Genomic DNA, 24,336 nt, shown 5'->3' with positions numbered 1-24,336 from the left:
CATTGTCACAAATGCCAAACTCAAGACAGTTGTCAGTGACGAGTTGGTTACTCATTTCCCATTTAACAACTAAAGCCTTGCACAAAGTAAATCACCTCACACACTGGACATCTAAAATGGTTTCACCAAAGTCTCCTGAGAATGAGTAAATGTCCAAACTGAAAACGAAAGCAAAATCCGATTTTTCAAGAGTCAGTTGAGATTTCTGTTGGCCTGGCAATCGAACAAAGAATTTTTTTTCCTCAGGGCTTTGCATACTTCTCGAAATTACATGTTCAAAACATCCTGCATTGGCCGGGAATCGAACCCGGGCCTCCCGCGTGGCAGGCGAGAATTCTACCACTGAACAACCAATGCCTTGGTATACTGCGATAAGGCTGGAAATCGTATCATAAAGCTTTATCTCCGAGCATATTTTTGGATTTGAGGGCTCAGCTACATTGTTCACCCTAAAAAAAGAATTCCTTTCTCCCCGTCGGGGAATTGAACCCCGGTCTCCCGCGTGACAGGCGGGGATACTCACCACTATACTAACGAGGAGCTTGTGTGCTGGACTTTGAAAAAACGTGGAGCATTGGGACTAACCATAAGTTTGCAGTGTTGGGCTTTAACCCTTCTAACAAAAACATCTGTATAGCCTGAATGGTTAGAGCTAGAAACTACTGTTACCCCTCTATGGAAAGCTGGCACTCTCACGAACACGTTCATGTAATCGATTTCGCTCTATACCACTCACAGGCCACACAATCGTAGTTAGAAGGTGACGAGTTTGTGGGATGTCCCAGGACATTGTCACAAATGCCAAACTCAAGACAGTTGTCAGTGACGAGTTGGTTACTCATTTCCCATTTAACAACTAAAGCCTTGCACAAAGTAAATCACCTCACACACTGGACATCTAAAATGGTTTCACCAAAGTCTCCTGAGAATGAGTAAATGTCCAAACTGAAAACGAAAGCAAAATCCGATTTTTCAAGAGTCAGTTGAGATTTCTGTTGGCCTGGCAATCGAACAAAGAATTTTTTTTCCTCAGGGCTTTGCATACTTCTCGAAATTACATGTTCAAAACATCCTGCATTGGCCGGGAATCGAACCCGGGCCTCCCGCGTGGCAGGCGAGAATTCTACCACTGAACAACCAATGCCTTGGTATACTGCGATAAGGCTGGAAATCGTATCATAAAGCTTTATCTCCGAGCATATTTTTGGATTTGAGGGCTCAGCTACATTGTTCACCCTAAAAAAAGAATTCCTTTCTCCCCGTCGGGGAATTGAACCCCGGTCTCCCGCGTGACAGGCGGGGATACTCACCACTATACTAACGAGGAGCTTGTGTTTTGGACTTTTGAAAAAACGTGGAGCATTGGGACTAACCATAAGTTTGCAGTGTTGGGCTTTAACCCTTCTAACAAAAACATCTGTATTGCCTGAATGGTTAGAGCTGGAAACTACTGTGACCCCTCTATGGAAAGCTGGCACTCTCACGAACACGTTCATGTAATCGATTTCGCTCTATACCACTCACAGGCCACACAATCGTAGTTAGAAGGTGACGAGTTTGTGGGATGTCCCAGGACATTGTCACAAATGCCAAACTCAAGACAGTTGTCAGTGACGAGTTGGTTACTCATTTCCCATTTAACAACTAAAGCCTTGCACAAAGTAAATCACCTCACACACTGGACATCTAAAATGGTTTCACCAAAGTCTCCTGAGAATGAGTAAATGTCCAAACTGAAAACGAAAGCAAAATCCGATTTTTCAAGAGTCAGTTGAGATTTCTGTTGGCCTGGCAATCGAACAAAGAATTTTTTTCCTCAGGGCTTTGCATACTTCTCGAAATTACATGTTCAAAACATCCTGCATTGGCCGGGAATCGAACCCGGGCCTCCCGCGTGGCAGGCGAGAATTCTACCACTGAACAACCAATGCCTTGGTATACTGCGATAAGGCTGGAAATCGTATCATAAAGCTTTATCTCCGAGCATATTTTTGGATTTGAGGGCTCAGCTACATTGTTCACCCTAAAAAAAGAATTCCTTTCTCCCCGTCGGGGAATTGAACCCCGGTCTCCCGCGTGACAGGCGGGGATACTCACCACTATACTAACGAGGAGCTTGTGTGCTGGACTTTGAAAAAACGTGGAGCATTGGGACTAACCATAAGTTTGCAGTGTTGGGCTTTAACCCTTCTAACAAAAACATCTGTATAGCCTGAATGGTTAGAGCTAGAAACTACTGTTACCCCTCTATGGAAAGCTGGCACTCTCACGAACACGTTCATGTAATCGATTTCGCTCTATACCACTCACAGGCCACACAATCGTAGTTAGAAGGTGACGAGTTTGTGGGATGTCCCAGGACATTGTCACAAATGCCAAACTCAAGACAGTTGTCAGTGACGAGTTGGTTACTCATTTCCCATTTAACAACTAAAGCCTTGCACAAAGTAAATCACCTCACACACTGGACATCTAAAATGGTTTCACCAAAGTCTCCTGAGAATGAGTAAATGTCCAAACTGAAAACGAAAGCAAAATCCGATTTTTCAAGAGTCAGTTGAGATTTCTGTTGGCCTGGCAATCGAACAAAGAATTTTTTTTCCTCAGGGCTTTGCATACTTCTCGAAATTACATGTTCAAAACATCCTGCATTGGCCGGGAATCGAACCCGGGCCTCCCGCGTGGCAGGCGAGAATTCTACCACTGAACAACCAATGCCTTGGTATACTGCGATAAGGCTGGAAATCGTATCATAAAGCTTTATCTCCGAGCATATTTTTGGATTTGAGGGCTCAGCTACATTGTTCACCCTAAAAAAAGAATTCCTTTCTCCCCGTCGGGGAATTGAACCCCGGTCTCCCGCGTGACAGGCGGGGATACTCACCACTATACTAACGAGGAGCTTGTGTGCTGGACTTTGAAAAAACGTGGAGCATTGGGACTAACCATAAGTTTGCAGTGTTGGGCTTTAACCCTTCTAACAAAAACATCTGTATAGCCTGAATGGTTAGAGCTAGAAACTACTGTTACCCCTCTATGGAAAGCTGGCACTCTCACGAACACGTTCATGTAATCGATTTCGCTCTATACCACTCACAGGCCACACAATCGTAGTTAGAAGGTGACGAGTTTGTGGGATGTCCCAGGACATTGTCACAAATGCCAAACTCAAGACAGTTGTCAGTGACGAGTTGGTTACTCATTTCCCATTTAACAACTAAAGCCTTGCACAAAGTAAATCACCTCACACACTGGACATCTAAAATGGTTTCACCAAAGTCTCCTGAGAATGAGTAAATGTCCAAACTGAAAACGAAAGCAAAATCCGATTTTTCAAGAGTCAGTTGAGATTTCTGTTGGCCTGGCAATCGAACAAAGAATTTTTTTCCTCAGGGCTTTGCATACTTCTCGAAATTACATGTTCAAAACATCCTGCATTGGCCGGGAATCGAACCCGGGCCTCCCGCGTGGCAGGCGAGAATTCTACCACTGAACAACCAATGCCTTGGTATACTGCGATAAGGCTGGAAATCGTATCATAAAGCTTTATCTCCGAGCATATTTTTGGATTTGAGGGCTCAGCTACATTGTTCACCCTAAAAAAAGAATTCCTTTCTCCCCGTCGGGGAATTGAACCCCGGTCTCCCGCGTGACAGGCGGGGATACTCACCACTATACTAACGAGGAGCTTGTGTGCTGGACTTTGAAAAAACGTGGAGCATTGGGACTAACCATAAGTTTGCAGTGTTGGGCTTTAACCCTTCTAACAAAAACATCTGTATAGCCTGAATGGTTAGAGCTAGAAACTACTGTTACCCCTCTATGGAAAGCTGGCACTCTCACGAACACGTTCATGTAATCGATTTCGCTCTATACCACTCACAGGCCACACAATCGTAGTTAGAAGGTGACGAGTTTGTGGGATGTCCCAGGACATTGTCACAAATGCCAAACTCAAGACAGTTGTCAGTGACGAGTTGGTTACTCATTTCCCATTTAACAACTAAAGCCTTGCACAAAGTAAATCACCTCACACACTGGACATCTAAAATGGTTTCACCAAAGTCTCCTGAGAATGAGTAAATGTCCAAACTGAAAACGAAAGCAAAATCCGATTTTTCAAGAGTCAGTTGAGATTTCTGTTGGCCTGGCAATCGAACAAAGAATTTTTTTTCCTCAGGGCTTTGCATACTTCTCGAAATTACATGTTCAAAACATCCTGCATTGGCCGGGAATCGAACCCGGGCCTCCCGCGTGGCAGGCGAGAATTCTACCACTGAACAACCAATGCCTTGGTATACTGCGATAAGGCTGGAAATCGTATCATAAAGCTTTATCTCCGAGCATATTTTTGGATTTGAGGGCTCAGCTACATTGTTCACCCTAAAAAAGAATTCCTTTCTCCCCGTCGGGGAATTGAACCCCGGTCTCCCGCGTGACAGGCGGGGATACTCACCACTATACTAACGAGGAGCTTGTGTGCTGGACTTTGAAAAAACGTGGAGCATTGGGACTAACCATAAGTTTGCAGTGTTGGGCTTTAACCCTTCTAACAAAAACATCTGTATAGCCTGAATGGTTAGAGCTAGAAACTACTGTTACCCCTCTATGGAAAGCTGGCACTCTCACGAACACGTTCATGTAATCGATTTCGCTCTATACCACTCACAGGCCACACAATCGTAGTTAGAAGGTGACGAGTTTGTGGGATGTCCCAGGACATTGTCACAAATGCCAAACTCAAGACAGTTGTCAGTGACGAGTTGGTTACTCATTTCCCATTTAACAACTAAAGCCTTGCACAAAGTAAATCACCTCACACACTGGACATCTAAAATGGTTTCACCAAAGTCTCCTGAGAATGAGTAAATGTCCAAACTGAAAACGAAAGCAAAATCCGATTTTTCAAGAGTCAGTTGAGATTTCTGTTGGCCTGGCAATCGAACAAAGAATTTTTTTCCTCAGGGCTTTGCATACTTCTCGAAATTACATGTTCAAAACATCCTGCATTGGCCGGGAATCGAACCCGGGCCTCCCGCGTGGCAGGCGAGAATTCTACCACTGAACAACCAATGCCTTGGTATACTGCGATAAGGCTGGAAATCGTATCATAAAGCTTTATCTCCGAGCATATTTTTGGATTTGAGGGCTCAGCTACATTGTTCACCCTAAAAAAAGAATTCCTTTCTCCCCGTCGGGGAATTGAACCCCGGTCTCCCGCGTGACAGGCGGGGATACTCACCACTATACTAACGAGGAGCTTGTGTGCTGGACTTTGAAAAAACGTGGAGCATTGGGACTAACCATAAGTTTGCAGTGTTGGGCTTTAACCCTTCTAACAAAAACATCTGTATAGCCTGAATGGTTAGAGCTAGAAACTACTGTTACCCCTCTATGGAAAGCTGGCACTCTCACGAACACGTTCATGTAATCGATTTCGCTCTATACCACTCACAGGCCACACAATCGTAGTTAGAAGGTGACGAGTTTGTGGGATGTCCCAGGACATTGTCACAAATGCCAAACTCAAGACAGTTGTCAGTGACGAGTTGGTTACTCATTTCCCATTTAACAACTAAAGCCTTGCACAAAGTAAATCACCTCACACACTGGACATCTAAAATGGTTTCACCAAAGTCTCCTGAGAATGAGTAAATGTCCAAACTGAAAACGAAAGCAAAATCCGATTTTTCAAGAGTCAGTTGAGATTTCTGTTGGCCTGGCAATCGAACAAAGAATTTTTTTTCCTCAGGGCTTTGCATACTTCTCGAAATTACATGTTCAAAACATCCTGCATTGGCCGGGAATCGAACCCGGGCCTCCCGCGTGGCAGGCGAGAATTCTACCACTGAACAACCAATGCCTTGGTATACTGCGATAAGGATGGAAATCGTATCATAAAGCTTTATCTCCGAGCATATTTTCGGATTTGAGGGCTCAGCTACATTGTTCACCCTAAAAAAAAGAATTCCTTTCTCCCCGTCGGGGAATTGAACCCCGGTCTCCCGCGTGACAGGCGGGGATACTCACCACTATACTAACGAGGAGCTTGTGTGCTGGACTTTGAAAAAACGTGGAGCATTGGGACTAACCATAAGTTTGCAGTGTTGGGCTTTAACCCTTCTAACAAAAACATCTGTATAGCCTGAATGGTTAGAGCTAGAAACTACTGTTACCCCTCTATGGAAAGCTGGCACTCTCACGAACACGTTCATGTAATCGATTTCGCTCTATACCACTCACAGGCCACACAATCGTAGTTAGAAGGTGACGAGTTTGTGGGATGTCCCAGGACATTGTCACAAATGCCAAACTCAAGACAGTTGTCAGTGACGAGTTGGTTACTCATTTCCCATTTAACAACTAAAGCCTTGCACAAAGTAAATCACCTCACACACTGGACATCTAAAATGGTTTCACCAAAGTCTCCTGAGAATGAGTAAATGTCCAAACTGAAAACGAAAGCAAAATCCGATTTTTCAAGAGTCAGTTGAGATTTCTGTTGGCCTGGCAATCGAACAAAGAATTTTTTTTCCTCAGGGCTTTGCATACTTCTCGAAATTACATGTTCAAAACATCCTGCATTGGCCGGGAATCGAACCCGGGCCTCCCGCGTGGCAGGCGAGAATTCTACCACTGAACAACCAATGCCTTGGTATACTGCGATAAGGCTGGAAATCGTATCATAAAGCTTTATCTCCGAGCATATTTTTGGATTTGAGGGCTCAGCTACATTGTTCACCCTAAAAAAAGAATTCCTTTCTCCCCGTCGGGGAATTGAACCCCGGTCTCCCGCGTGACAGGCGGGGATACTCACCACTATACTAACGAGGAGCTTGTGTGCTGGACTTTGAAAAAACGTGGAGCATTGGGACTAACCATAAGTTTGCAGTGTTGGGCTTTAACCCTTCTAACAAAAACATCTGTATAGCCTGAATGGTTAGAGCTAGAAACTACTGTTACCCCTCTATGGAAAGCTGGCACTCTCACGAACACGTTCATGTAATCGATTTCGCTCTATACCACTCACAGGCCACACAATCGTAGTTAGAAGGTGACGAGTTTGTGGGATGTCCCAGGACATTGTCACAAATGCCAAACTCAAGACAGTTGTCAGTGACGAGTTGGTTACTCATTTCCCATTTAACAACTAAAGCCTTGCACAAAGTAAATCACCTCACACACTGGACATCTAAAATGGTTTCACCAAAGTCTCCTGAGAATGAGTAAATGTCCAAACTGAAAACGAAAGCAAAATCCGATTTTTCAAGAGTCAGTTGAGATTTCTGTTGGCCTGGCAATCGAACAAAGAATTTTTTTCCTCAGGGCTTTGCATACTTCTCGAAATTACATGTTCAAAACATCCTGCATTGGCCGGGAATCGAACCCGGGCCTCCCGCGTGGCAGGCGAGAATTCTACCACTGAACAACCAATGCCTTGGTATACTGCGATAAGGCTGGAAATCGTATCATAAAGCTTTATCTCCGAGCATATTTTTGGATTTGAGGGCTCAGCTACATTGTTCACCCTAAAAAAAGAATTCCTTTCTCCCCGTCGGGGAATTGAACCCCGGTCTCCCGCGTGACAGGCGGGGATACTCACCACTATACTAACGAGGAGCTTGTGTGCTGGACTTTGAAAAAACGTGGAGCATTGGGACTAACCATAAGTTTGCAGTGTTGGGCTTTAACCCTTCTAACAAAAACATCTGTATAGCCTGAATGGTTAGAGCTAGAAACTACTGTTACCCCTCTATGGAAAGCTGGCACTCTCACGAACACGTTCATGTAATCGATTTCGCTCTATACCACTCACAGGCCACACAATCGTAGTTAGAAGGTGACGAGTTTGTGGGATGTCCCAGGACATTGTCACAAATGCCAAACTCAAGACAGTTGTCAGTGACGAGTTGGTTACTCATTTCCCATTTAACAACTAAAGCCTTGCACAAAGTAAATCACCTCACACACTGGACATCTAAAATGGTTTCACCAAAGTCTCCTGAGAATGAGTAAATGTCCAAACTGAAAACGAAAGCAAAATCCGATTTTTCAAGAGTCAGTTGAGATTTCTGTTGGCCTGGCAATCGAACAAAGAATTTTTTTTCCTCAGGGCTTTGCATACTTCTCGAAATTACATGTTCAAAACATCCTGCATTGGCCGGGAATCGAACCCGGGCCTCCCGCGTGGCAGGCGAGAATTCTACCACTGAACAACCAATGCCTTGGTATACTGCGATAAGGCTGGAAATCGTATCATAAAGCTTTATCTCCGAGCATATTTTTGGATTTGAGGGCTCAGCTACATTGTTCACCCTAAAAAAAGAATTCCTTTCTCCCCGTCGGGGAATTGAACCCCGGTCTCCCGCGTGACAGGCGGGGATACTCACCACTATACTAACGAGGAGCTTGTGTGTTGGACTTTGAAAAAACGTGGAGCATTGGGACTAACCATAAGTTTGCAGTGTTGGGCTTTAACCCTTCTAACAAAAACATCTGTATAGCCTGAATGGTTAGAGCTAGAAACTACTGTTACCCCTCTATGGAAAGCTGGCACTCTCACGAACACGTTCATGTAATCGATTTCGCTCTATACCACTCACAGGCCACACAATCGTAGTTAGAAGGTGACGAGTTTGTGGGATGTCCCAGGACATTGTCACAAATGCCAAACTCAAGACAGTTGTCAGTGACGAGTTGGTTACTCATTTCCCATTTAACAACTAAAGCCTTGCACAAAGTAAATCACCTCACACACTGGACATCTAAAATGGTTTCACCAAAGTCTCCTGAGAATGAGTAAATGTCCAAACTGAAAACGAAAGCAAAATCCGATTTTTCAAGAGTCAGTTGAGATTTCTGTTGGCCTGGCAATCGAACAAAGAATTTTTTTTCCTCAGGGCTTTGCATACTTCTCGAAATTACATGTTCAAAACATCCTGCATTGGCCGGGAATCGAACCCGGGCCTCCCGCGTGGCAGGCGAGAATTCTACCACTGAACAACCAATGCCTTGGTATACTGCGATAAGGCTGGAAATCGTATCATAAAGCTTTATCTCCGAGCATATTTTTGGATTTGAGGGCTCAGCTACATTGTTCACCCTAAAAAAAGAATTCCTTTCTCCCCGTCGGGGAATTGAACCCGGTCTCCCGCGTGACAGGCGGGGATACTCACCACTATACTAACGAGGAGCTTGTGTGTTGGACCTTTGAAAAAACGTGGAGCATTGGGACTAACCATAAGTTTGCAGTGTTGGGCTTTAACCCTTCTAACAAAAACATCTGTATAGCCTGAATGGTTAGAGCTAGAAACTACTGTTACCCCTCTATGGAAAGCTGGCACTCTCACGAACACGTTCATGTAATCGATTTCGCTCTATACCACTCACAGGCCACACAATCGTAGTTAGAAGGTGACGAGTTTGTGGGATGTCCCAGGACATTGTCACAAATGCCAAACTCAAGACAGTTGTCAGTGACGAGTTGGTTACTCATTTCCCATTTAACAACTAAAGCCTTGCACAAAGTAAATCACCTCACACACTGGACATCTAAAATGGTTTCACCAAAGTCTCCTGAGAATGAGTAAATGTCCAAACTGAAAACGAAAGCAAAATCCGATTTTTCAAGAGTCAGTTGAGATTTCTGTTGGCCTGGCAATCGAACAAAGAATTTTTTTTCCTCAGGGCTTTGCATACTTCTCGAAATTACATGTTCAAAACATCCTGCATTGGCCGGGAATCGAACCCGGGCCTCCCGCGTGGCAGGCGAGAATTCTACCACTGAACAACCAATGCCTTGGTATACTGCGATAAGGCTGGAAATCGTATCATAAAGCTTTATCTCCGAGCATATTTTTGGATTTGAGGGCTCAGCTACATTGTTCACCCTAAAAAAAGAATTCCTTTCTCCCCGTCGGGGAATTGAACCCCGGTCTCCCGCGTGACAGGCGGGGATACTCACCACTATACTAACGAGGAGCTTGTGTGCTGGACTTTGAAAAAACGTGGAGCATTGGGACTAACCATAAGTTTGCAGTGTTGGGCTTTAACCCTTCTAACAAAAACATCTGTATAGCCTGAATGGTTAGAGCTAGAAACTACTGTTACCCCTCTATGGAAAGCTGGCACTCTCACGAACACGTTCATGTAATCGATTTCGCTCTATACCACTCACAGGCCACACAATCGTAGTTAGAAGGTGACGAGTTTGTGGATGATGTCCCAGGACATTGTCACAAATGCCAAACTCAAGACAGTTGTCAGTGACGAGTTGGTTACTCATTTCCCATTTAACAACTAAAGCCTTGCACAAAGTAAATCACCTCACACACTGGACATCTAAAATGGTTTCACCAAAGTCTCCTGAGAATGAGTAAATGTCCAAACTGAAAACGAAAGCAAAATCCGATTTTTCAAGAGTCAGTTGAGATTTCTGTTGGCCTGGCAATCGAACAAAGAATTTTTTTCCTCAGGGCTTTGCATACTTCTCGAAATTACATGTTCAAAACATCCTGCATTGGCCGGGAATCGAACCCGGGCCTCCCGCGTGGCAGGCGAGAATTCTACCACTGAACAACCAATGCCTTGGTATACTGCGATAAGGCTGGAAATCGTATCATAAAGCTTTATCTCCGAGCATATTTTTGGATTTGAGGGCTCAGCTACATTGTTCACCCTAAAAAAAGAATTCCTTTCTCCCCGTCGGGGAATTGAACCCCGGTCTCCCGCGTGACAGGCGGGGATACTCACCACTATACTAACGAGGAGCTTGTGTGTTGGACTTTGAAAAAACGTGGAGCATTGGGACTAACCATAAGTTTGCAGTGTTGGGCTTTAACCCTTCTAACAAAAACATCTGTATAGCCTGAATGGTTAGAGCTAGAAACTACTGTTACCCCTCTATGGAAAGCTGGCACTCTCACGAACACGTTCATGTAATCGATTTCGCTCTATACCACTCACAGGCCACACAATCGTAGTTAGAAGGTGACGAGTTTGTGGGATGTCCCAGGACATTGTCACAAATGCCAAACTCAAGACAGTTGTCAGTGACGAGTTGGTTACTCATTTCCCATTTAACAACTAAAGCCTTGCACAAAGTAAATCACCTCACACACTGGACATCTAAAATGGTTTCACCAAAGTCTCCTGAGAATGAGTAAATGTCCAAACTGAAAACGAAAGCAAAATCCGATTTTTCAAGAGTCAGTTGAATTTCTGTTGGCCTGGCAATCGAACAAAGAATTTTTTTTCCTCAGGGCTTTGCATACTTCTCGAAATTACATGTTCAAAACATCCTGCATTGGCCGGGAATCGAACCCGGGCCTCCCGCGTGGCAGGCGAGAATTCTACCACTGAACAACCAATGCCTTGGTATACTGCGATAAGGCTGGAAATCGTATCATAAAGCTTTATCTCCGAGCATATTTTTGGATTTGAGGGCTCAGCTACATTGTTCACCCTAAAAAAAGAATTCCTTTCTCCCCGTCGGGGAATTGAACCCCGGTCTCCCGCGTGACAGGCGGGGATACTCACCACTATACTAACGAGGAGCTTGTGTGTTGGACCTTTGAAAAAACGTGGAGCATTGGGACTAACCATAAGTTTGCAGTGTTGGGCTTTAACCCTTCTAACAAAAACATCTGTATTGCCTGAATGGTTAGAGCTGGAAACTACTGTGACCCCTCTATGGAAAGCTGGCACTCTCACGAACACGTTCATGTAATCGATTTTGCTCTATACCACTCACAGGCCACACAATCGTAGTTAGAAGGTGACGAGTTTGTGGGATGTCCCAGGACATTGTCACAAATGCCAAACTCAAGACAGTTGTCAGTGACGAGTTGGTTACTCATTTCCCATTTAACAACTAAAGCCTTGCACAAAGTAAATCACCTCACACACTGGACATCTAAAATGGTTTCACCAAAGTCTCCTGAGAATGAGTAAATGTCCAAACTGAAAACGAAAGCAAAATCCGATTTTTCAAGAGTCAGTTGAGATTTCTGTTGGCCTGGCAATCGAACAAAGAATTTTTTTTCCTCAGGGCTTTGCATACTTCTCGAAATTACATGTTCAAAACATCCTGCATTGGCCGGGAATCGAACCCGGGCCTCCCGCGTGGCAGGCGAGAATTCTACCACTGAACAACCAATGCCTTGGTATACTGCGATAAGGCTGGAAATCGTATCATAAAGCTTTATCTCCGAGCATATTTTTGGATTTGAGGGCTCAGCTACATTGTTCACCCTAAAAAAAGAATTCCTTTCTCCCCGTCGGGGAATTGAACCCCGGTCTCCCGCGTGACAGGCGGGGATACTCACCACTATACTAACGAGGAGCTTGTGTGTTGGACCTTTGAAAAAACGTGGAGCATTGGGACTAACCATAAGTTTGCAGTGTTGGGCTTTAACCCTTCTAACAAAAACATCTGTATAGCCTGAATGGTTAGAGCTAGAAACTACTGTTACCCCTCTATGGAAAGCTGGCACTCTCACGAACACGTTCATGTAATCGATTTCGCTCTATACCACTCACAGGCCACACAATCGTAGTTAGAAGGTGACGAGTTTGTGGGATGTCCCAGGACATTGTCACAAATGCCAAACTCAAGACAGTTGTCAGTGACGAGTTGGTTACTCATTTCCCATTTAACAACTAAAGCCTTGCACAAAGTAAATCACCTCACACACTGGACATCTAAAATGGTTTCACCAAAGTCTCCTGAGAATGAGTAAATGTCCAAACTGAAAACGAAAGCAAAATCCGATTTTTCAAGAGTCAGTTGAGATTTCTGTTGGCCTGGCAATCGAACAAAGAATTTTTTTCCTCAGGGCTTTGCATACTTCTCGAAATTACATGTTCAAAACATCCTGCATTGGCCGGGAATCGAACCCGGGCCTCCCGCGTGGCAGGCGAGAATTCTACCACTGAACAACCAATGCCTTGGTATACTGCGATAAGGCTGGAAATCGTATCATAAAGCTTTATCTCCGAGCATATTTTTGGATTTGAGGGCTCAGCTACATTGTTCACCCTAAAAAAAGAATTCCTTTCTCCCCGTCGGGGAATTGAACCCCGGTCTCCCGCGTGACAGGCGGGGATACTCACCACTATACTAACGAGGAGCTTGTGTGTTGGACCTTTGAAAAAACGTGGAGCATTGGGACTAACCATAAGTTTGCAGTGTTGGGCTTTAACCCTTCTAACAAAAACATCTGTATTGCCTGAATGGTTAGAGCTAGAAACTACTGTTACCCCTCTATGGAAAGCTGGCACTCTCACGAACACGTTCATGTAATCGATTTCGCTCTATACCACTCACAGGCCACACAATCGTAGTTAGAAGGTGACGAGTTTGTGGGATGTCCCAGGACATTGTCACAAATGCCAAACTCAAGACAGTTGTCAGTGACGAGTTGGTTACTCATTTCCCATTTAACAACTAAAGCCTTGCACAAAGTAAATCACCTCACACACTGGACATCTAAAATGGTTTCACCAAAGTCTCCTGAGAATGAGTAAATGTCCAAACTGAAAACGAAAGCAAAATCCGATTTTTCAAGAGTCAGTTGAGATTTCTGTTGGCCTGGCAATCGAACAAAGAATTTTTTTTCCTCAGGGCTTTGCATACTTCTCGAAATTACATGTTCAAAACATCCTGCATTGGCCGGGAATCGAACCCGGGCCTCCCGCGTGGCAGGCGAGAATTCTACCACAGAACAACAACAATGCCTTGGTATACTGCGATAAGGCTGGAAATCGTATCATAAAGCTTTATCTCCGAGCATATTTTTGGATTTGAGGGCTCAGCTACATTGTTCACCCTAAAAAAAGAATTCCTTTCTCCCCGTCGGGGAATTGAACCCCGGTCTCCCGCGTGACAGGCGGGGATACTCACCACTATACTAACGAGGAGCTTGTGTGTTGGACCTTTGAAAAAACGTGGAGCATTGGGACTAACCATAAGTTTGCAGTGTTGGGCTTTAACCCTTCTAACAAAAACATCTGTATTGCCTGAATGGTTAGAGCTGGAAACTACTGTGACCCCTCTATGGAAAGCTGGGACTCTCACGAACACGTTCATGTAATCGATTTTGCTCTATACCACTCACAGGCCACACAATCGTAGTTAGAAGGTGACGAGTTTGTGGGATGTCCCAGGACATTGTCACAAATGCCAAACTCAAGACAGTTGTCAGTGACGAGTTGGTTACTCATTTCCCATTTAACAACTAAAGCCTTGCACAAAGTAAATCACCTCACACACTGGACATCTAAAATGGTTTCACCAAAGTCTCCTGAGAATGAGTAAATGTCCAAACTGAAAACGAAAGCAAAATCCGATTTTTCAAGAGTCAGTTGAGATTTCTGTTGGCCTGGCAATCGAACAAAGAATTTTTTTCCTCAGGGCTTTGCATACTTCTCGAAATTACATGTTCAAAACATCCTGCATTGGCCGGGAATCGAACCCGGGCCTCCCGCGTGGCAGGCGAGAATTCTACCACTGAACAACCAATGCCTTGGTATACTGCGATAAGGCTGGAAATCGTATCATAAAGCTTTATCTCCGAGCATATTTTTGGATTTGAGGGCTCAGCTACATTGTTCACCCTAAAAAAAGAATTCCTTTCTCCCCGTCGGGGAATTGAACCCCGGTCTCCCGCGTGACAGGCGGGGATACTCACCACTATACTAACGAGGAGCTTGTGTGTTGGGACCTTTGAAAAAACGTGGAGCATTGGGACTAACCATAAGTTTGCAGTGTTGGGCTTTAACCCTTCTAACAAAAACATCTGTATAGCCTGAATGGTTAGAGCTAGAAACTACTGTTACCCCTCTATGGAAAGCTGGCACTCTCACGAACACGTTCATGTAATCGATTTCGCTCTATACCACTCACAGGCCACACAATCGTAGTTAGAAGGTGACGAGTTTGTGGGATGTCCCAGGACATTGTCACAAATGCCAAACTCAAGACAGTTGTCAGTGACGAGTTGGTTACTCATTTCCCATTTAACAACTAAAGCCTTGCACAAAGTAAATCACCTCACACACTGGACATCTAAAATGGTTTCACCAAAGTCTCCTGAGAATGAGTAAATGTCCAAACTGAAAACGAAAGCAAAATCCGATTTTTCAAGAGTCAGTTGAGATTTCTGTTGGCCTGGCAATCGAACAAAGAATTTTTTTCCTCAGGGCTTTGCATACTTCTCGAATTACATGTTCAAAACATTCTGCATTGGCCGGGAATCGAACCCGGGCCTCCCGCGTGGCAGGCGAGAATTCTACCACTGAACAACCAATGCCTTGGTATACTGCGATAAGGCTGGAAATCGTATCATAAAGCTTTATCTCCGAGCATATTTTTGGATTTGAGGGCTCAGCTACATTGTTCACCCTAAAAAAAGAATTCCTTTCTCCCCGTCGGGGAATTGAACCCCGGTCTCCCGCGTGACAGGCGGGGATACTCACCACTATACTAACGAGGAGCTTGTGTGTTGGACCTTTGAAAAAACGTGGAGCATTGGGACTAACCATAAGTTTGCAGTGTTGGGCTTTAACCCTTCTAACAAAAACATCTGTATAGCCTGAATGGTTAGAGCTAGAAACTACTGTTACCCCTCTATGGAAAGCTGGCACTCTCACGAACACGTTCATGTAATCGATTTTGCTCTCTATACCACTCACAGGCCACACAATCGTAGTTAGAAGGTGACGAGTTTGTGGGATGTCCCAGGACATTGTCACAAATGCCAAACTCAAGACAGTTGTCAGTGACGAGTTGGTTACTCATTTCCCATTTAACAACTAAAGCCTTGCACAAAGTAAATCACCTCACACACTGGACATCTAAAATGGTTTCACCAAAGTCTCCTGAGAATGAGTAAATGTCCAAACTGAAAACGAAAGCAAAATCCGATTTTTCAAGAGTCAGTTGAGATTTCTGTTGGCCTGGCAATCGAACAAAGAATTTTTTTTCCTCAGGGGTTTGCATACTTCTCGAAATTACATGTTCAAAACATCCTGCATTGGCCGGGGATCGAACCCGGGCCCCCCGCGTGGCAGGCGAGAATTCTACCACTGAACAACCAATGCCTTGGTATACTGCGATAAGGCTGGAAATCGTATCATAAAGCTTTATCTCCGAGCATATTTTTGGATTTGAGGGCTCAGCTACATTGTTCACCCTAAAAAAAGAATTCCTTTCTCCCCGTCATTCCCCGGTCTCCCGCGTGACAGGCGGGGATACTCACCACTATACTAACGAGGAGCTTGTGTGTTGGACCTTTGAAAAAACGTGGAGCATTGGGACTAACCATAAGTTTGCAGTGTTGGGCTTTAACCCTTCTAACAAAAACATCTGTATTGCCTGAATGGTTAGAGCTGGAAACTACTGTGACCCCTCTATGGAAAGCTGGGACTCTCACGAACACGTAATCGATTTCGCTCTATACCACTCACAGGCCACACAATCGTAGTTAGAAGGTGACGAGTTTGTGGGATGTCCCAGGACATTGTCACAAATGCCAAACTCAAGACAGTTGTCAGTGACGAGTTGGTTACTCATTTCCCATTTAACAACTAAAGCCTTGCACAAAGTAAATCACCTCACACACTGGACATCTAAAATGGTTTCACCAAAGTCTCCTGAGAATGAGTAAATGTCCAAACTGAAAACGAAAGCAAAATCCGATTTTTCAAGAGTCAGTTGAGATTTCTGTTGGCCTGGCAATCGAACAAAGAATTTTTTTCCTCAGGGCTTTGCATACTTCTCGAAATTACATGTTCAAAACATCCTGCATTGGCCGGGAATCGAACCCGGGCCTCCCGCGTGGCAGGCGAGAATTCTACCACTGAACAACCAATGCCTTGGTATACTGCGATAAGGCTGGAAATCGTATCATAAAGCTTTATCTCCGAGCATATTTTTGGATTTGAGGGCTCAGCTACATTGTTCACCCTAAAAAAAGAATTCCTTTCTCCCCGTCGGGGAATTGAACCCCGGTCTCCCGCGTGACAGGCGGGGATACTCACCACTATACTAACGAGGAGCTTGTGTGCTGGACTTTGAAAAAACGTGGAGCATTGGGACTAACCATAAGTTTGCAGTGTTGGGCTTTAACCCTTCTAACAAAAACATCTGTATAGCCTGAATGGTTAGAGCTAGAAACTACTGTGACCCCTCTATGGAAAGCTGGGACTCTCACGAACACGTAATCGATTTCGCTCTATACCACTCACAGGCCACACAATCGTAGTTAGAAGGTGACGAGTTTGTGGGATGTCCCAGGACATTGTCACAAATGCCAAACTCAAGACAGTTGTCAGTGACGAGTTGGTTACTCATTTCCCATTTAACAACTAAAGCCTTGCACAAAGTAAATCACCTCACACACTGGACATCTAAAATGGTTTCACCAAAGTCTCCTGAGAATGAGTAAATGTCCAAACTGAAAACGAAAGCAAAATCCGATTTTTCAAGAGTCAGTTGAGATTTCTGTTGGCCTGGCAATCGAACAAAGAATTTTTTTCCTCAGGGCTTTGCATACTTCTCGAAATTACATGTTCAAAACATCCTGCATTGGCCGGGAATCGAACCCGGGCCTCCCGCGTGGCAGGCGAGAATTCTACCACTGAACAACCAATGCCTTGGTATACTGCGATAAGGCTGGAAATCGTATCATAAAGCTTTATCTCCGAGCATATTTTTGGATTTGAGGGCTCAGCTACATTGTTCACCCTAAAAAAAGAATTCCTTTCTCCCCGTCGGGGAATTGAACCCCGGTCTCCCGCGTGACAGGCGGGGATACTCACCACTATACTAACGAGGAGCTTGTGTGTTGGACTTTGAAAAAACGTGGAGCATTGGGACTAACCATAAGTTTGCAGTGTTGGGCTTTAACCCTTCTAACAAAAACATCTGTATAGCCTGAATGGTTAGAGCTAGAAACTACTGTTACCCCTCTATGGAAAGCTGGCACTCTCACGAACACGTTCATGTAATCGATTTCGCTCTATACCACTCACAGGCCACACAATCGTAGTTAGAAGGTGACGAGTTTGTGGGATGTCCCAGGACATTGTCACAAATGCCAAACTCAAGACAGTTGTCAGTGACGAGTTGGTTACTCATTTCCCATTTAACAACTAAAGCCTTGCACAAAGTAAATCACCTCACACACTGGACATCTAAAATGGTTTCACCAAAGTCTCCTGAGAATGAGTAAATGTCCAAACTGAAAACGAAAGCAAAATCCGATTTTTCAAGAGTCAGTTGAGATTTCTGTTGGCCTGGCAATCGAACAAAGAATTTTTTTTCCTCAGGGCTTTGCATACTTCTCGAAATTACATGTTCAAAACATCCTGCATTGGCCGGGAATCGAACCCGGGCCTCCCGCGTGGCAGGCGAGAAATTCTACCACTGAACAACCAATGCCTTGGTATACTGCGATAAGGCTGGAAATCGTATCATAAAGCTTTATCTCCGAGCATATTTTTGGATTTGAGGGCTCAGCTACATTGTTCACCCTAAAAAAAGAATTCCTTTCTCCCCGTCGGGGAATTGAACCCCGGTCTCCCGCGTGACAGGCGGGGATACTCACCACTATACTAACGAGGAGCTTGTGTGTTGGACCTTTGAAAAAACGTGGAGCATTGGGACTAACCATAAGTTTGCAGTGTTGGGCTTTAACCCTTCTAACAAAAACATCTGTATTGCCTGAATGGTTAGAGCTGGAAACTACTGTGACCCCTCTATGGAAAGCTGGCACTCTCACGAACACGTAATCGATTTCGCTCTATACCACTCACAGGCCACACAATCGTAGTTAGAAGGTGACGAGTTTGTGGGATGTCCCAGGACATTGTCACAAATGCCAAACTCAAGACAGTTGTCAGTGACGAGTTGGTTACTCATTTCCCATTTAACAACTAAAGCCTTGCACAAAGTAAATCACCTCACACACTGGACATCTAAAATGGTTTCACCAAAGTCTCCTGAGAATGAGTAAATGTCCAAACTGAAAACGAAAGCAAAATCCGATTTTTCAAGAGTCAGTTGAGATTTCTGTTGGCCTGGCAATCGAACAAAGAATTTTTTTTCCTCAGGGCTTTGCATACTTCTCAAATTACATGTTCAAAACATCCTGCATTGGCCGGGAATCGAACCCGGGCCTCCCGCGTGGCAGGCGAGAATTCTACCACTGAACAACCAATGCCTTGGTATACTGCGATAAGGCTGGAAATCGTATCATAAAGCTTTATCTCCGAGCATATTTTTGGATTTGAGGGCTCAGCTACATTGTTCACCCTAAAAAAAGAATTCCTTTCTCCCCGTCGGGGAATTGAACCCCGGTCTCCCGCGTGACAGGCGGGGATACTCACCACTATACTAACGAGGAGCTTGTGTGTTGGACCTTTGAAAAAACGTGGAGCATTGGGACTAACCATAAGTTTGCAGTGTTGGGCTTTAACCCTTCTAACAAAAACATCTGTATTGCCTGAATGGTTAGAGCTGGAAACTACTGTGACCCCTCTATGGAAAGCTGGGACTCTCACGAACACGTTCATGTAATCGATTTTGCTCTATACCACTCACAGGCCACACAATCGTAGTTAGAAGGTGACGAGTTTGTGGGATGTCCCAGGACATTGTCACAAATGCCAAACTCAAGACAGTTGTCAGTGACGAGTTGGTTACTCATTTCCCATTTAACAACTAAAGCCTTGCACAAAGTAAATCACCTCACACACTGGACATCTAAAATGGTTTCACCAAAGTCTCCTGAGAATGAGTAAATGTCCAAACTGAAAACGAAAGCAAAATCCGATTTTTCAAGAGTCAGTTGAGATTTCTGTTGGCCTGGCAATCGAACAAAGAATTTTTTTTCCTCAGGGCTTTGCATACTTCTCGAAATTACATGTTCAAAACATTCTGCATTGGCCGGGAATCGAACCCGGGCCTCCCGCGTGGCAGGCGAGAATTCTACCACTGAACAACCAATGCCTTGGTATACTGCGATAAGGCTGGAAATCGTATCATAAAGCTTTATCTCCGAGCATATTTTTGGATTTGAGGGCTCAGCTACATTGTTCACCCTAAAAAAAAAATCCTTTCTCCCCGTCGGGGAATTGAACCCCGGTCTCCCGCGTGACAGGCGGGGATACTCACCACTATACTAACGAGGAGCTTGTGTGTTGGACCTTTGAAAAAACGTGGAGCATTGGGACTAACCATAAGTTTGCAGTGTTGGGCTTTAACCCTTCTAACAAAAACATCTGTATTGCCTGAATGGTTAGAGCTGGAAACTACTGTGACCCCTCTATGGAAAGCTGGGACTCTCACGAACACGTAATCGATTTCGCTCTATACCACTCACAGGCCACACAATCGTAGTTAGAAGGTGACGAGTTTGTGGGATGTCCCAGGACATTGTCACAAATGCCAAACTCAAGACAGTTGTCAGTGACGAGTTGGTTACTCATTTCCCATTTAACAACTAAAGCCTTGCACAAAGTAAATCACCTCACACACTGGACATCTAAAATGGTTTCACCAAAGTCTCCTGAGAATGAGTAAATGTCCAAACTGAAAACGAAAGCAAAATCCGATTTTTCAAGAGTCAGTTGAGATTTCTGTTGGCCTGGCAATCGAACAAAGAATTTTTTTTCCTCAGGGCTTTGCATACTTCTCGAAATTACATGTTCAAAACATCCTGCATTGGCCGGGAATCGAACCCGGGCCTCCCGCGTGGCAGGCGAGAATTCTACCACTGAACAACCAATGCCTTGGTATACTGCGATAAGGCTGGAAATCGTATCATAAAGCTTTATCTCCGAGCATATTTTTGGATTTGAGGGCTCAGCTACATTGTTCACCCTAAAAAAAGAATTCCTTTCTCCCCGTCGGGGAATTGAACCCCGGTCTCCCGCGTGACAGGCGGGGATACTCACCACTATACTAACGAGGAGCTTGTGTGTTGGACCTTTGAAAAAACGTGGAGCATTGGGACTAACCATAAGTTTGCAGTGTTGGGCTTTAACCCTTCTAACAAAAACATCTGTATTGCCTGAATGGTTAGAGCTGGAAACTACTGTGACCCCTCTATGGAAAGCTGGGACTCTCACGAACACGTACATGTAATCGATTTTGCTCTATACCACTCACAGGCCACACAATCGTAGTTAGAAGGTGACGAGTTTGTGGGATGTCCCAGGACATTGTCACAAATGCCAAACTCAAGACAGTTGTCAGTGACGAGTTGGTTACTCATTTCCCATTTAACAACTAAAGCCTTGCACAAAGTAAATCACCTCACACACTGGACATCTAAAATGGTTTCACCAAAGTCTCCTGAGAATGAGTAAATGTCCAAACTGAAAACGAAAGCAAAATCCGATTTTTCAAGAGTCAGTTGAGATTTCTGTTGGCCTGGCAATCGAACAAAGAATTTTTTTTCCTCAGGGCTTTGCATACTTCTCGAAATTACATGTTCAAAACATCCTGCATTGGCCGGGAATCGAACCCGGGCCTCCCGCGTGGCAGGCGAGAATTCTACCACTGAACAACCAATGCCTTGGTATACTGCGATAAGGCTGGAAATCGTATCATAAAGCTTTATCTCCGAGCATATTTTTGGATTTGAGGGCTCAGCTACATTGTTCACCCTAAAAAAAGAATTCCTTTCTCCCCGTCGGGGAATTGAACCCCGGTCTCCCGCGTGACAGGCGGGGATACTCACCACTATACTAACGAGGAGCTTGTGTTTTGGACTTTTGAAAAAACGTGGAGCATTGGGACTAACCATAAGTTTGCAGTGTTGGGCTTTAACCCTTCTAACAAAAACATCTGTATAGCCTGAATGGTTAGAGCTAGAAACTACTGTGACCCCTCTATGGAAAGCTGGGACTCTCACGAACACGTAATCGATTTCGCTCTATACCACTCACAGGCCACACAATCGTAGTTAGAAGGTGACGAGTTTGTGGGATGTCCCAGGACATTGTCACAAATGCCAAACTCAAGACAGTTGTCAGTGACGAGTTGGTTACTCATTTCCCATTTAACAACTAAAGCCTTGCACAAAGTAAATCACCTCACACACTGGACATCTAAAATGGTTTCACCAAAGTCTCCTGAGAATGAGTAAATGTCCAAACTGAAAACGAAAGCAAAATCCGATTTTTCAAGAGTCAGTTGAGATTTCTGTTGGCCTGGCAATCGAACAAAGAATTTTTTTCCTCAGGGCTTTGCATACTTCTCGAAATTACATGTTCAAAACATCCTGCATTGGCCGGGAATCGAACCCGGGCCTCCCGCGTGGCAGGCGCGAGAATTCTACCACTGAACAACCAATGCCTTGGTATACTGCGATAAGGCTGGAAATCGTATCATAAAGCTTTATCTCCGAGCATATTTTTGGATTTGAGGGCTCAGCTACATTGTTCACCCTAAAAAAAGAATTCCTTTCTCCCCGTCGGGGAATTGAACCCCGGTCTCCCGCGTGACAGGCGGGGATACTCACCACTATACTAACGAGGAGCTTGTGTGTTGGACCTTTGAAAAAACGTGGAGCATTGGGACTAACCATAAGTTTGCAGTGTTGGGCTTTAACCCTTCTAACAAAAACATCTGTATTGCCTGAATGGTTAGAGCTGGAAACTACTGTGACCCCTCTATGGAAAGCTGGGACTCTCACGAACACGTAATCGATTTCGCTCTATACCACTCACAGGCCACACAATCGTAGTTAGAAGGTGACGAGTTTGTGGGATGTCCCAGGACATTGTCACAAATGCCAAACTCAAGACAGTTGTCAGTGACGAGTTGGTTACTCATTTCCCATTTAACAACTAAAGCCTTGCACAAAGTAAATCACCTCACACACTGGACATCTAAAATGGTTTCACCAAAGTCTCCTGAGAATGAGTAAATGTCCAAACTGAAAACGAAAGCAAAATCCGATTTTTCAAGAGTCAGTTGAGATTTCTGTTGGCCTGGCAATCGAACAAAGAATTTTTTTTTCCTCAGGGCTTTGCATACTTCTCGAAATTACATGTTCAAAACATCCTGCATTGGCCGGGAATCGAACCCGGGCCTCCCGCGTGGCAGGCGAGAATTCTACCACTGAACAACCAATGCCTTGGTATACTGCGATAAGGATGGAAATCGTATCATAAAGCTTTATCTCCGAGCATATTTTCGGATTTGAGGGCTCAGCTACATTGTTCACCCTAAAAAAAAGAATTCCTTTCTCCCCGTCGGGGAATTGAACCCCGGTCTCCCGCGTGACAGGCGGGGATACTCACCACTATACTAACGAGGAGCTTGTGTGTTGGACCTTTGAAAAAACGTGGAGCATTGGGACTAACCATAAGTTTGCAGTGTTGGGCTTTAACCCTTCTAACAAAAACATCTGTATTGCCTGAATGGTTAGAGCTGGAAACTACTGTGACCCCTCTATGGAAAGCTGGGACTCTCACGAACACGTACATGTAATCGATTTTGCTCTATACCACTCACAGGCCACACAATCGTAGTTAGAAGGTGACGAGTTTGTGGGATGTCCCAGGACATTGTCACAAATGCCAAACTCAAGACAGTTGTCAGTGACGAGTTGGTTACTCATTTCCCATTTAACAACTAAAGCCTTGCACAAAGTAAATCACCTCACACACTGGACATCTAAAATGGTTTCACCAAAGTCTCCTGAGAATGAGTAAATGTCCAAACTGAAAACGAAAGCAAAATCCGATTTTTCAAGAGTCAGTTGAGATTTCTGTTGGCATGGCAATCGAACAAAGAATTTTTTTTCCTCAGGGGTTTGCATACTTCTCGAAATTACATGTTCAAAACATCCTGCATTGGCCGGGAATCGAACCCGGGCCTCCCGCGTGGCAGGCGAGAATTCTACCACTGAACAACCAATGCCTTGGTATACTGCGATAAGGCTGGAAATCGTATCATAAAGCTTTATCTCCGAGCATATTTTTGGATTTGAGGGCTCAGCTACATTGTTCACCCTAAAAAAAGAATTCCTTTCTCCCCGTCGGGGAATTGAACCCCGGTCTCCCGCGTGACAGGCGGGGATACTCACCACTATACTAACGAGGAGCTTGTGTGTTGGACCTTTGAAAAAACGTGGAGCATTGGGACTAACCATAAGTTTGCAGTGTTGGGCTTTAACCCTTCTAACAAAAACATCTGTATTGCCTGAATGGTTAGAGCTGGAAACTACTGTGACCCCTCTATGGAAAGCTGGGACTCTCACGAACACGTACATGTAATCGATTTCGCTCTATACCACTCACAGGCCACACAATCGTAGTTAG

The 24,336-nt window shown here is 44.5% G+C and overlaps 58 non-coding genes across 58 annotated transcripts; all 58 read right to left on the bottom strand.

Moving 5' to 3' along the window:
* Positions 1-286: 286 nt before the first annotated feature.
* Positions 287-357, bottom strand: trnag-gcc (transfer RNA glycine (anticodon GCC)). Its single transcript has one exon. It is a non-coding gene; the product is annotated as a tRNA-Gly (tRNA).
* A 111-nt stretch (positions 358-468) lies between these two features.
* Positions 469-540, bottom strand: trnad-guc (transfer RNA aspartic acid (anticodon GUC)). Its single transcript has one exon. It is a non-coding gene; the product is annotated as a tRNA-Asp (tRNA).
* A 533-nt stretch (positions 541-1,073) lies between these two features.
* On the bottom strand, positions 1,074-1,144 carry trnag-gcc (transfer RNA glycine (anticodon GCC)). Its single transcript has one exon. It is a non-coding gene; the product is annotated as a tRNA-Gly (tRNA).
* Positions 1,145-1,255: 111 nt separating this feature from the next.
* Positions 1,256-1,327, bottom strand: trnad-guc (transfer RNA aspartic acid (anticodon GUC)). Its single transcript has one exon. It is a non-coding gene; the product is annotated as a tRNA-Asp (tRNA).
* A 533-nt stretch (positions 1,328-1,860) lies between these two features.
* Positions 1,861-1,931, bottom strand: trnag-gcc (transfer RNA glycine (anticodon GCC)). Its single transcript has one exon. It is a non-coding gene; the product is annotated as a tRNA-Gly (tRNA).
* Positions 1,932-2,042: 111 nt separating this feature from the next.
* On the bottom strand, positions 2,043-2,114 carry trnad-guc (transfer RNA aspartic acid (anticodon GUC)). Its single transcript has one exon. It is a non-coding gene; the product is annotated as a tRNA-Asp (tRNA).
* Positions 2,115-2,647: 533 nt separating this feature from the next.
* On the bottom strand, positions 2,648-2,718 carry trnag-gcc (transfer RNA glycine (anticodon GCC)). The gene has a single exon. It is a non-coding gene; the product is annotated as a tRNA-Gly (tRNA).
* Positions 2,719-2,829: 111 nt separating this feature from the next.
* trnad-guc (transfer RNA aspartic acid (anticodon GUC)) lies at positions 2,830-2,901 on the bottom strand. The gene has a single exon. It is a non-coding gene; the product is annotated as a tRNA-Asp (tRNA).
* A 532-nt stretch (positions 2,902-3,433) lies between these two features.
* On the bottom strand, positions 3,434-3,504 carry trnag-gcc (transfer RNA glycine (anticodon GCC)). Its single transcript has one exon. It is a non-coding gene; the product is annotated as a tRNA-Gly (tRNA).
* A 111-nt stretch (positions 3,505-3,615) lies between these two features.
* Positions 3,616-3,687, bottom strand: trnad-guc (transfer RNA aspartic acid (anticodon GUC)). Its single transcript has one exon. It is a non-coding gene; the product is annotated as a tRNA-Asp (tRNA).
* A 533-nt stretch (positions 3,688-4,220) lies between these two features.
* On the bottom strand, positions 4,221-4,291 carry trnag-gcc (transfer RNA glycine (anticodon GCC)). Its single transcript has one exon. It is a non-coding gene; the product is annotated as a tRNA-Gly (tRNA).
* Positions 4,292-4,401: 110 nt separating this feature from the next.
* trnad-guc (transfer RNA aspartic acid (anticodon GUC)) lies at positions 4,402-4,473 on the bottom strand. Its single transcript has one exon. It is a non-coding gene; the product is annotated as a tRNA-Asp (tRNA).
* A 532-nt stretch (positions 4,474-5,005) lies between these two features.
* trnag-gcc (transfer RNA glycine (anticodon GCC)) lies at positions 5,006-5,076 on the bottom strand. Its single transcript has one exon. It is a non-coding gene; the product is annotated as a tRNA-Gly (tRNA).
* Positions 5,077-5,187: 111 nt separating this feature from the next.
* Positions 5,188-5,259, bottom strand: trnad-guc (transfer RNA aspartic acid (anticodon GUC)). Its single transcript has one exon. It is a non-coding gene; the product is annotated as a tRNA-Asp (tRNA).
* Positions 5,260-5,792: 533 nt separating this feature from the next.
* Positions 5,793-5,863, bottom strand: trnag-gcc (transfer RNA glycine (anticodon GCC)). Its single transcript has one exon. It is a non-coding gene; the product is annotated as a tRNA-Gly (tRNA).
* A 112-nt stretch (positions 5,864-5,975) lies between these two features.
* trnad-guc (transfer RNA aspartic acid (anticodon GUC)) lies at positions 5,976-6,047 on the bottom strand. Its single transcript has one exon. It is a non-coding gene; the product is annotated as a tRNA-Asp (tRNA).
* A 533-nt stretch (positions 6,048-6,580) lies between these two features.
* On the bottom strand, positions 6,581-6,651 carry trnag-gcc (transfer RNA glycine (anticodon GCC)). Its single transcript has one exon. It is a non-coding gene; the product is annotated as a tRNA-Gly (tRNA).
* A 111-nt stretch (positions 6,652-6,762) lies between these two features.
* On the bottom strand, positions 6,763-6,834 carry trnad-guc (transfer RNA aspartic acid (anticodon GUC)). The gene has a single exon. It is a non-coding gene; the product is annotated as a tRNA-Asp (tRNA).
* A 532-nt stretch (positions 6,835-7,366) lies between these two features.
* Positions 7,367-7,437, bottom strand: trnag-gcc (transfer RNA glycine (anticodon GCC)). Its single transcript has one exon. It is a non-coding gene; the product is annotated as a tRNA-Gly (tRNA).
* A 111-nt stretch (positions 7,438-7,548) lies between these two features.
* trnad-guc (transfer RNA aspartic acid (anticodon GUC)) lies at positions 7,549-7,620 on the bottom strand. The gene has a single exon. It is a non-coding gene; the product is annotated as a tRNA-Asp (tRNA).
* A 533-nt stretch (positions 7,621-8,153) lies between these two features.
* On the bottom strand, positions 8,154-8,224 carry trnag-gcc (transfer RNA glycine (anticodon GCC)). Its single transcript has one exon. It is a non-coding gene; the product is annotated as a tRNA-Gly (tRNA).
* Positions 8,225-8,335: 111 nt separating this feature from the next.
* Positions 8,336-8,407, bottom strand: trnad-guc (transfer RNA aspartic acid (anticodon GUC)). Its single transcript has one exon. It is a non-coding gene; the product is annotated as a tRNA-Asp (tRNA).
* Positions 8,408-8,940: 533 nt separating this feature from the next.
* trnag-gcc (transfer RNA glycine (anticodon GCC)) lies at positions 8,941-9,011 on the bottom strand. The gene has a single exon. It is a non-coding gene; the product is annotated as a tRNA-Gly (tRNA).
* Positions 9,012-9,727: 716 nt separating this feature from the next.
* On the bottom strand, positions 9,728-9,798 carry trnag-gcc (transfer RNA glycine (anticodon GCC)). Its single transcript has one exon. It is a non-coding gene; the product is annotated as a tRNA-Gly (tRNA).
* Positions 9,799-9,909: 111 nt separating this feature from the next.
* trnad-guc (transfer RNA aspartic acid (anticodon GUC)) lies at positions 9,910-9,981 on the bottom strand. Its single transcript has one exon. It is a non-coding gene; the product is annotated as a tRNA-Asp (tRNA).
* A 534-nt stretch (positions 9,982-10,515) lies between these two features.
* trnag-gcc (transfer RNA glycine (anticodon GCC)) lies at positions 10,516-10,586 on the bottom strand. Its single transcript has one exon. It is a non-coding gene; the product is annotated as a tRNA-Gly (tRNA).
* A 111-nt stretch (positions 10,587-10,697) lies between these two features.
* trnad-guc (transfer RNA aspartic acid (anticodon GUC)) lies at positions 10,698-10,769 on the bottom strand. The gene has a single exon. It is a non-coding gene; the product is annotated as a tRNA-Asp (tRNA).
* A 532-nt stretch (positions 10,770-11,301) lies between these two features.
* Positions 11,302-11,372, bottom strand: trnag-gcc (transfer RNA glycine (anticodon GCC)). The gene has a single exon. It is a non-coding gene; the product is annotated as a tRNA-Gly (tRNA).
* A 111-nt stretch (positions 11,373-11,483) lies between these two features.
* On the bottom strand, positions 11,484-11,555 carry trnad-guc (transfer RNA aspartic acid (anticodon GUC)). The gene has a single exon. It is a non-coding gene; the product is annotated as a tRNA-Asp (tRNA).
* A 534-nt stretch (positions 11,556-12,089) lies between these two features.
* On the bottom strand, positions 12,090-12,160 carry trnag-gcc (transfer RNA glycine (anticodon GCC)). Its single transcript has one exon. It is a non-coding gene; the product is annotated as a tRNA-Gly (tRNA).
* A 111-nt stretch (positions 12,161-12,271) lies between these two features.
* trnad-guc (transfer RNA aspartic acid (anticodon GUC)) lies at positions 12,272-12,343 on the bottom strand. Its single transcript has one exon. It is a non-coding gene; the product is annotated as a tRNA-Asp (tRNA).
* Positions 12,344-12,876: 533 nt separating this feature from the next.
* trnag-gcc (transfer RNA glycine (anticodon GCC)) lies at positions 12,877-12,947 on the bottom strand. Its single transcript has one exon. It is a non-coding gene; the product is annotated as a tRNA-Gly (tRNA).
* A 111-nt stretch (positions 12,948-13,058) lies between these two features.
* Positions 13,059-13,130, bottom strand: trnad-guc (transfer RNA aspartic acid (anticodon GUC)). The gene has a single exon. It is a non-coding gene; the product is annotated as a tRNA-Asp (tRNA).
* A 718-nt stretch (positions 13,131-13,848) lies between these two features.
* trnad-guc (transfer RNA aspartic acid (anticodon GUC)) lies at positions 13,849-13,920 on the bottom strand. Its single transcript has one exon. It is a non-coding gene; the product is annotated as a tRNA-Asp (tRNA).
* Positions 13,921-14,453: 533 nt separating this feature from the next.
* trnag-gcc (transfer RNA glycine (anticodon GCC)) lies at positions 14,454-14,524 on the bottom strand. The gene has a single exon. It is a non-coding gene; the product is annotated as a tRNA-Gly (tRNA).
* Positions 14,525-14,635: 111 nt separating this feature from the next.
* trnad-guc (transfer RNA aspartic acid (anticodon GUC)) lies at positions 14,636-14,707 on the bottom strand. Its single transcript has one exon. It is a non-coding gene; the product is annotated as a tRNA-Asp (tRNA).
* A 533-nt stretch (positions 14,708-15,240) lies between these two features.
* On the bottom strand, positions 15,241-15,311 carry trnag-gcc (transfer RNA glycine (anticodon GCC)). The gene has a single exon. It is a non-coding gene; the product is annotated as a tRNA-Gly (tRNA).
* Positions 15,312-15,422: 111 nt separating this feature from the next.
* On the bottom strand, positions 15,423-15,494 carry trnad-guc (transfer RNA aspartic acid (anticodon GUC)). The gene has a single exon. It is a non-coding gene; the product is annotated as a tRNA-Asp (tRNA).
* Positions 15,495-16,030: 536 nt separating this feature from the next.
* Positions 16,031-16,101, bottom strand: trnag-gcc (transfer RNA glycine (anticodon GCC)). Its single transcript has one exon. It is a non-coding gene; the product is annotated as a tRNA-Gly (tRNA).
* Positions 16,102-16,803: 702 nt separating this feature from the next.
* On the bottom strand, positions 16,804-16,874 carry trnag-gcc (transfer RNA glycine (anticodon GCC)). Its single transcript has one exon. It is a non-coding gene; the product is annotated as a tRNA-Gly (tRNA).
* Positions 16,875-16,985: 111 nt separating this feature from the next.
* Positions 16,986-17,057, bottom strand: trnad-guc (transfer RNA aspartic acid (anticodon GUC)). The gene has a single exon. It is a non-coding gene; the product is annotated as a tRNA-Asp (tRNA).
* Positions 17,058-17,583: 526 nt separating this feature from the next.
* On the bottom strand, positions 17,584-17,654 carry trnag-gcc (transfer RNA glycine (anticodon GCC)). The gene has a single exon. It is a non-coding gene; the product is annotated as a tRNA-Gly (tRNA).
* Positions 17,655-17,765: 111 nt separating this feature from the next.
* On the bottom strand, positions 17,766-17,837 carry trnad-guc (transfer RNA aspartic acid (anticodon GUC)). Its single transcript has one exon. It is a non-coding gene; the product is annotated as a tRNA-Asp (tRNA).
* Positions 17,838-18,370: 533 nt separating this feature from the next.
* Positions 18,371-18,442, bottom strand: trnag-gcc (transfer RNA glycine (anticodon GCC)). The gene has a single exon. It is a non-coding gene; the product is annotated as a tRNA-Gly (tRNA).
* Positions 18,443-18,553: 111 nt separating this feature from the next.
* Positions 18,554-18,625, bottom strand: trnad-guc (transfer RNA aspartic acid (anticodon GUC)). The gene has a single exon. It is a non-coding gene; the product is annotated as a tRNA-Asp (tRNA).
* A 527-nt stretch (positions 18,626-19,152) lies between these two features.
* trnag-gcc (transfer RNA glycine (anticodon GCC)) lies at positions 19,153-19,223 on the bottom strand. Its single transcript has one exon. It is a non-coding gene; the product is annotated as a tRNA-Gly (tRNA).
* Positions 19,224-19,334: 111 nt separating this feature from the next.
* On the bottom strand, positions 19,335-19,406 carry trnad-guc (transfer RNA aspartic acid (anticodon GUC)). Its single transcript has one exon. It is a non-coding gene; the product is annotated as a tRNA-Asp (tRNA).
* Positions 19,407-19,940: 534 nt separating this feature from the next.
* Positions 19,941-20,011, bottom strand: trnag-gcc (transfer RNA glycine (anticodon GCC)). Its single transcript has one exon. It is a non-coding gene; the product is annotated as a tRNA-Gly (tRNA).
* Positions 20,012-20,121: 110 nt separating this feature from the next.
* On the bottom strand, positions 20,122-20,193 carry trnad-guc (transfer RNA aspartic acid (anticodon GUC)). Its single transcript has one exon. It is a non-coding gene; the product is annotated as a tRNA-Asp (tRNA).
* Positions 20,194-20,721: 528 nt separating this feature from the next.
* trnag-gcc (transfer RNA glycine (anticodon GCC)) lies at positions 20,722-20,792 on the bottom strand. Its single transcript has one exon. It is a non-coding gene; the product is annotated as a tRNA-Gly (tRNA).
* Positions 20,793-20,903: 111 nt separating this feature from the next.
* On the bottom strand, positions 20,904-20,975 carry trnad-guc (transfer RNA aspartic acid (anticodon GUC)). The gene has a single exon. It is a non-coding gene; the product is annotated as a tRNA-Asp (tRNA).
* A 534-nt stretch (positions 20,976-21,509) lies between these two features.
* trnag-gcc (transfer RNA glycine (anticodon GCC)) lies at positions 21,510-21,580 on the bottom strand. The gene has a single exon. It is a non-coding gene; the product is annotated as a tRNA-Gly (tRNA).
* Positions 21,581-21,691: 111 nt separating this feature from the next.
* Positions 21,692-21,763, bottom strand: trnad-guc (transfer RNA aspartic acid (anticodon GUC)). Its single transcript has one exon. It is a non-coding gene; the product is annotated as a tRNA-Asp (tRNA).
* Positions 21,764-22,474: 711 nt separating this feature from the next.
* Positions 22,475-22,546, bottom strand: trnad-guc (transfer RNA aspartic acid (anticodon GUC)). The gene has a single exon. It is a non-coding gene; the product is annotated as a tRNA-Asp (tRNA).
* A 529-nt stretch (positions 22,547-23,075) lies between these two features.
* trnag-gcc (transfer RNA glycine (anticodon GCC)) lies at positions 23,076-23,146 on the bottom strand. The gene has a single exon. It is a non-coding gene; the product is annotated as a tRNA-Gly (tRNA).
* A 112-nt stretch (positions 23,147-23,258) lies between these two features.
* Positions 23,259-23,330, bottom strand: trnad-guc (transfer RNA aspartic acid (anticodon GUC)). Its single transcript has one exon. It is a non-coding gene; the product is annotated as a tRNA-Asp (tRNA).
* A 534-nt stretch (positions 23,331-23,864) lies between these two features.
* trnag-gcc (transfer RNA glycine (anticodon GCC)) lies at positions 23,865-23,935 on the bottom strand. The gene has a single exon. It is a non-coding gene; the product is annotated as a tRNA-Gly (tRNA).
* A 111-nt stretch (positions 23,936-24,046) lies between these two features.
* Positions 24,047-24,118, bottom strand: trnad-guc (transfer RNA aspartic acid (anticodon GUC)). The gene has a single exon. It is a non-coding gene; the product is annotated as a tRNA-Asp (tRNA).
* Positions 24,119-24,336: the final 218 nt, after the last annotated feature.

This window comes from Oncorhynchus masou, chromosome 8 (genome assembly GCF_036934945.1).
Source record: "Oncorhynchus masou masou isolate Uvic2021 chromosome 8, UVic_Omas_1.1, whole genome shotgun sequence".
NCBI lineage: Eukaryota > Metazoa > Chordata > Actinopteri > Salmoniformes > Salmonidae > Oncorhynchus > Oncorhynchus masou.
Note: the sequence above shows the minus strand (reverse complement) of the source record. Positions and strands in the feature narration are given on the sequence as shown.